This window comes from Nuphar pumila, chromosome 12 (genome assembly GCF_984573655.1).
Source record: "Nuphar pumila chromosome 12, dmNupPumi1.hap1.1, whole genome shotgun sequence".
NCBI classification, from domain to species: Eukaryota; Viridiplantae; Streptophyta; class Magnoliopsida; order Nymphaeales; family Nymphaeaceae; genus Nuphar; species Nuphar pumila.
The window spans coordinates 1,281,976-1,289,490 of record NC_143260.1 but is presented as its reverse complement, the minus strand read 5'-3'; the positions used below and the strand labels follow the sequence as shown (position 1 = coordinate 1,289,490).

Here is a 7,515-nt window from a genome sequence, read left to right as displayed (position 1 = left end):
AGAAAAATAAAAAGTAAAAAATAAAAGCTAAAATGCCAACTAATATGGAACAAATGGTAACTTGTAGGGTGGATGACTGAGCTTTACAGAAAAAATCAAATTCACAAAGGGATTTCAAGACCAAGGTTTTATAAAAGCAGTCTCTATGTCTATATGTTCCACAAAGCTGAGAACTGCTTGCTATTTCAAGAACTTGAAAAGGAATTGCTGTGATGGCATTGCAAAAGCTAAGCACGAAATAACATATCTTAAAAGGACTTATGACCATGACCTCCATGCCTGCATAGTAGAAGAACAATTGCAATTGAATGGGTACTTTGCTGTCAGACAGTGATAACTCCCAGCACAGAACCAGAAAATAGAAAATTACACTAATAAACAACAGCAGACATTTGCCATCATAAATCAACAAAGTAGGCATCTTATAAGCTCGATGATTGAAATTATCAAATTTTTTATCAATACAGTGATAGATTCTCATGTAACTCTTTAATCATGTTATATTTCAGAACCTTTACATGAGGTAAGACAGGATAGCCTACAAGAAAGTAATGAAATTCAAACCCAAATAGGCCTTTATGGTATTGTCATTATGAACAAAAATTTAAAAAATGAAAACATCATCGACCTTGTTGAAGTACCAACTATGAATGGTTCCATCAACAAACGAGTCACAAAATAGAATATTACACCCAATATGATAGAGATAGGAAGTGCAGGCAGAGCATGACGACAGATGAATAACAGTATGAGTCTGCATTCAAGACGACATATAATTGCAATATAGCATGCACACACAGTCATCAGGTCATACATAGCATCTCTACCCACAACCACAAGAACACTATAGAAAACAAAATCCCCAAGTCCCAATCTGATGCCCCGGGATATCGAAATTTCAGTTGTACTATTTCCAATCCTGTGACTCTCACTCTAAATGCCCATACCAGTATGACTAACCAAAGGTGATGTCTCGTCATCAATCCTCTCAAACTCTATAGTGGATGCTCCGGTAAAAAAACATCAACTCGTTGCATAATTCCATGCTTAGTATCCATATTTCTAGAAGTATGTCACAACAACAACAACAACGCCTTCATCCCAAACAATTGGAGTCGGCGATATGAACCAAAAAGAAAATCATTTTGGGTCCTCCACATGAATCCTTCTCCTCCAATCATTTCTATCCAATGTCATGTCCTCGGTGAGGTTCAAAGCATTCATATCCTTTCTTATCGTCTCCATCCAAGTCTTCTTAGGCCTACCCCGACCTCTTTTAGCTAATATATTTTCCCATTTCTCCATCCTTCTAACCGGAGCATCATTAGGCCTTCGCCGAATATGCCCAAACCATCGTAAACGATTCTCACTCATCTTATTTTCAATGGATGCAACGCCTACCTTCTTACGTATTTCCTCGTTCCGAATCTTATCTTTTAGTGTCTTTCCACACATCCATCGAAGCATACGCATCTCAGTTACACTCATTTTTTGAATATGATGTCTCTTGGCAGCCCAACATTCCGTACCATATAGTAAAGCGGGTCTAATTGTCGTCCTATAAAACTTTCCCTTCAACCGCAAAGGCATTCTACGATCGCACAACACTCCAGTTGCACTTTTCCATTTCATCCACCCAACCTTAATCCTATGATTTACATCTCCATCAATTTCTCCATTCTTTTGAATGATAGATCTCAAATATTTGAAACAGTCATCCACTGCTATTTCTTGCTCACCAAGCTTCACTACACTCTCATCACTACTTTGTTGCTTACTAAACCGACATTCCATATATTCTGTCTTACTCTTACTCAACGTAAAACCTCTTGCTTCCAAAGTCTGTCTCCATAATTCTAACTTAGCATTAACCCCAGCTCTAGACTCATCAATCAAAACAATATCATCAGCAAACAACATACACCACGGCACATTTTCTTGAATTGATCTCGTAAGTTCATCTATCACTATAGCAAAAAGGAAAGGGCTTAATGCAGATCCTTGATGTAACCCAACCGTTATAGGAAAATTGTTTTTCACCCCTCCACAAGTGCGGACATTGGTTACTACTCCTTCGTACATATCTTTAATTATATTAATGTACTTGAGAGAGACATTTTTCTTCATCATTGTCCACCAGAGAACATCCCTAGGTACTCTATCGTATGCCTTCTCCAAATCAATAAAAACCATATGCAAATCTTTGTTCCCCTCTCTATATTTCTAGAAGTATGTCCCTCATATGAAATACTCTGATCTTCAGCACTTTGTAAATAACCTCTAAACCCTGAAGGACTTCTTTCAGGCTGAAGTTCAACCGAAGATTGATCTTGAGGCCTTGGATTTACCTCTCACTGGCACTGAATATGTAGCACCACCAACCAAAAGATTCAGGGAAGAGTCTTCACGGCGTGAAACTGTAGGTTTTGCCTCATAGACCATGGCTGGAATCTCTTAATCCCTACTTGAAGCAAGCTCAACCAGAAGCTTCAGTGGACCACCAGGTGCCAAAAAAGCAACCAAATCATACAATGCCAGTGCAACTAAAATCACCCAAGTAGTCCACTCAGGAGCCACAGTTATTCCCAATATGACCATGTAAACCTGCCTGATGAGGATCGGGATGCCACCAGAAAATACCCAGAGCACACTGACAATGCAGTTGTAAAGCAATACAGAGCATGTTATCACATCAACGGGAATGGAAAAATGGGGAATGGAAAAATGCTGGATAATGGATAAGAAAATGGAGCCCCCAATAGAACCAAGAATGACAAATGTCGAGAAGCACATGTAATTCTTCAGAAAATTAGTGCATCTATGGTAATAGAGCAAAACCAACAGGAAGGTAACCGCTGCTATCAGGATGACAAAAATCACAGCATTCAAAAGAGCGCCTTCGAATTTCTGTATGTTTGAGTCCGTGGGTTTCTCCAGGTAAACTAGTGTAGCTGATGAGCTAAATGGTGATTCAGAACCTTGTGGAACAATGGTGTAAACTGTAAACTAGAAGAACCACAAGAAACATACAAATTGAAACTGGAGCCATTACTCCAAAAATTTCAGGGCCCAGTGCTTCCAGAATACTTTTCTTCATGTTCAACAATGTGGGTCTTTCAGAGTTCTGATTTGATGGTTCAGAAGCTGAAAATACAATCAATAAAATATTAGTCTTCACTTTCTGTAATGTTGGTCAATATGAGGCTTTCAGATATCGAAATTTTGGCCCACCAAAAATAACACCATCGAGTCTGTGATCTGGGTCTTCAACTACATGAATGGTTCATTCAGAAATTCAACAAGAAACTCTTCCTCCTTTTCTTTGATGTGGTTCTTTCAGAATCTTGAATGATCATTCATTCAGAAATTGAAAGCTCAGTATGTAAAGAAAATCTTTCCCATATAATATGAATCATTCAAAAATCAAACCTATCAACCTTCAGGCGACCATCCTGCATCTCGTGTAATTGTGACATGGGTATTTCTGAACTAAATCAAAAGAAAATGATCCAGGGATGCTCTCCTCCACCTACCTTCATATGGGCATTTCAGAAATTGAAAGATGAGTTCCATCCGAGAATCGGAAGTTAAAAGAAAAAGGGTAATCGCCAAAGTTGAGTACATTCTAATGTTGCACGGAAGAAGGGAGCTACAATAAACGAAAAAGAGACAGATCTATGAAAATTGGTAACCTCGGGATCTCTGTGGATGAATCGTTATGCTTGAAATTTGCAGGGGTTTCAGTAAAATATGATGGCGCAAGAGGCATGAAAGTCGGCCTTGAGTCATTTGACTGCATGAGAGAGAAGTTTTGTTTGGGAGTCGGATAATAAAAATGTCCTTGTTAGTTTGTCAGTTATGAATCTTCTGATCACTAGGGGGTCTAACGGACACTAAAACAGAGATGACGAGCTCCAAATCAAAGATAGACACGAGTCCCCTACTGGATGGGCCATGAATCTAGTCAAATATGGGTTAGAGATTTTTTCAGGCTGACTGCACGAATGCAGCTGAACTCTCAATTTGTCAATCACAATCTGGCATAAAAGTTAATTAGGGTGTTCATAATTAATTATAAAGGGTTGCCAAATGACATATTGGCAATAATGGTAAAAGCTGGGAGGCACTTTTTGTGTGCATATACTTCAATCCTGAGCCGAGTAAGTTTTACCCAAAACTGTTGACCACTTTATCTTTACGTATTTGCCTAGGAAGGAAGCTATGCACCTTTTAGAAGGTAAATCCATGTATGGCCACCAAAGCAGTTTGTGGTGGTCCTCGAGAAGTCTGGCAACCCACTGCATACACGAGTGGAGTTGGATGATTTTTTGTGTAAAAGAAGACTTACCCTCCTCCCAATTGGAACCAGTTTCTCTATTTTGGCAATCCACTGCATAAGAGCTACATTTGTTGCCTCAAATGTGGATTTGTTGATACTTTAGTTTTCAGAAAATCATCCATGTTTGAGCATGGATGATTTTGTTCAGGAGCTTCTTGTTGAGTTCAAGCATAGTCTTGAGCTCGAGTAAATAAGAAAAACTTGAGTAACTTTTATGGCACTCATTCTAAGATGCACCAATATAAACATGTATCTACATAGGACTTTGAAAAGTGAATAGGATTAAGTTGAACAAGAAGCTGTATCTAGTGGACAATTATAGTTAAATGGCTGGTTTAGAGCCTAAACAAAATCACATGGTGAAAGATGCAACGACCAAAAACTTCGTCTGTATTGCAATGGCTTTTTAGCATTTTGAAAGAGAGATCCCTGAGTTTTTTAAATCAATGTTATGTATTTGACACAAATTCTACATAAGGGAGCTGGCCCACCATTTGAACTAACAGAGAAATGATCTTCTGAGACTCGGGGTGTGACGTATCTCCTGAGAGAAACTCGTGAACAACATTATTCAACTCAATATAGCTACAACTAGCGGTTTTCTGACCCACTTTGAATTTCATGCTCCCTCTAACTCGAGCTACATCTTCCCATCTCCCCAACCTTGCGTAGACATTAGATAGTAACACGATGTCCCCCCCATCTTTGGGGTCCAACTCAAGCAAGTGATTCGCTGCAGTCTCAGCCAAATCAAGCCTACCGCCGACCAAGCAAGCCCCAGCCAATGCACGCCATACAGCTGCATCAGGCTTCATGGGCATCTCTTGAATCAGTCCATAAGCCTCTTCCAAGCGCCCTGCCCTGCTAAGCAAGTCCACCATGCACCCATAATGTTGGATTCTGGGAAGAATTCCATAAACCTCATTCATATCTCTAAACCACCTTCTGCCTTCTTCCAACAAACCTACATGACTGCACACAGACAACACACTAGTGAAAGCTATTTCATCCGGCTTAAAACCCTGCCCCTCCATCCTGGAAAACACATCAAACACATCAGCAGCACGGCCATGGATGGCATACACATTCATCATGGTGCTCCATGACACCAATGTTCTCACAGGCATCTCATCAAACAACACGCGCGCATCCATCAAACACCCGCATTTTCCATACATATCAATCAAGGCATTGAGTAAAGGAACAACCATGAGAAATCCACATTTACAAGCACACCCATTAACATATTTTCCAAAACCAACAGCACCCATATTAGCACAAGCAGAAGTAACGCTCACCAGCGTGTACCCATCTGGCCTACATCCCTTCAATTTCATATCAGTATACAAATCCAAGGCCCCCATAAAGCACCCACTTCGTAAACAACCCCCTATGATGACATTCCATGCAATGGCGTCCCTCTTAGGCATTTCTACAAACAGTTGACGTGCGGAATCCATCTCTCCACAACTAGCATAAACGAAGGCGAGATTTGTCTGAACGTAAAAATCTGATGCGTGGCCTGTCTTCAACGCAAGGCAATGGATCTCCTGACCCTTTTTCGAGTCGAGCAAATCGGCACAAGCCTTGAGAGCAAAAGGATAAGTGAAAGAATCGGGCAGACGGCCATTGTGCCTCATGCGGGTGTAATATAATATGGCACTCTGGGGTTTCTTGGTCTGAGAGCATCGTCGGATGATAGTGTTCCAGATGAAATTCTCATGCATTTCATTGTAAGAGACACAGGTTCAACTTCTCAAATACTTTTTGGGTTCACATAATGCGTATGTTGTAACTCCTCAATTCTTTAGAGAGACTTCTCTCTATTTCACAAGGGGTAAAACAAACGCCTCGGTGAGAAAGAGATGAGGCCTCACCCATTAAATGCAAAATCTCTTTTTTCTTATGAAAACCGGGTCACACGTTTATCCCATGAGAAAACTGTTTCCGACATAGGCATCGGTTTCACAAGAAAACGCCTTCCCGTTGCTGGGTGTGTAAAGTATAAACAGGGGCTTTATCCGACCCGTTGTTCGCCAGGTTATTGGTCTTGGTACGTTCTAGCTCATAATTGCCAGAGACGGATACTGTATGAAATACAGATACAAGTACGCAAGGCTTTCAAAAGTTTTGGGTAGTTTTTTTTTAAACATGTATCTAAAACTTTTTATATGATACGAGATTTTGATAAGTGGTTTCTTTATGATACGAGTTTTTGAAAATTACATCTCATCATTTATGTTATAAGAATCAAACCATGACAACAGAACTGCTAAGAAAATAAAAAACATTAAAATTTAAAATATCACCTAATTTCACTATGTATAACTATAGCAATAGGCTAATGTATGAAGCAACTTGTAAAAGCAAATTAATGAAAGTAATATATTTTAAGATAATAATTAAAATAAAGAAAAAACATAAAACAATCTCAAGCTAATTAATGATGTAAGGTTTGCCTCTTGAAAGGATTTATGAAAAGTATATGCAAGCACGAGAATGATCCCTTGCTGCCTTGCATTCTTCTCAAATCTCATTCATGAAATTGATATAACAAGTGCAAAAATTATATTTAGATTAAAAAATGAATAACCTCTTGCGGCAGCCTCAATGAACGTAAGAGATGCTTGCTAATGATTTCAATGGAAGTAAGCTAGATCCACACATATAAGAATGCTTTAAGAGGGTGGCAGCGCAGGTCATATTATCCCATGCTTTTACCTTGTTTGAGAGGGATACAATTATTGCCACTACCATAGATGAAACCAAGTGTAATACTTGTGATTTTTTTGTAATTAATAAATAATTAAAATATGAATTTTATACTTAATTTAGGTAAAATTAAAAATTTATTTAATGCCAATTTAAACTTGAATTTACACATTAGTTTGAATCATAATTGAATTAGGGTTTGACATTGAAATTGAATTTGAGGTTAATTAAGGGTGAATTTATATTTAGAATTTAATTTAATTTGAATTCAATTTAATGTGAATTTAGATTTTTTAATTTAAATTTAGATTTTAGTAATTGAGTATGGATATAGATTTTATGAAGGTTTACCTAAATTGGTTTGGATCTCAATTGGATTTGAAATCCAAAATAGCAATTCATAGAAAAAATTAAATAAAAAAATTAATAGAATAAAAAATTAAAATTTAATTGGAGTTAATAAA

General features: G+C 38.2%; 2 pseudogenes; both read right to left on the bottom strand.

The window, feature by feature from the left end:
- Nucleotides 1-2,313: 2,313 nt before the first annotated feature.
- Nucleotides 2,314-3,097, bottom strand: LOC149819588 (presenilin-like protein At1g08700; annotated as a pseudogene).
- A 1,691-nt stretch (nucleotides 3,098-4,788) lies between these two features.
- On the bottom strand, nucleotides 4,789-5,979 carry LOC149819587 (pentatricopeptide repeat-containing protein At4g21065 pseudogene; annotated as a pseudogene).
- Nucleotides 5,980-7,515: the final 1,536 nt, after the last annotated feature.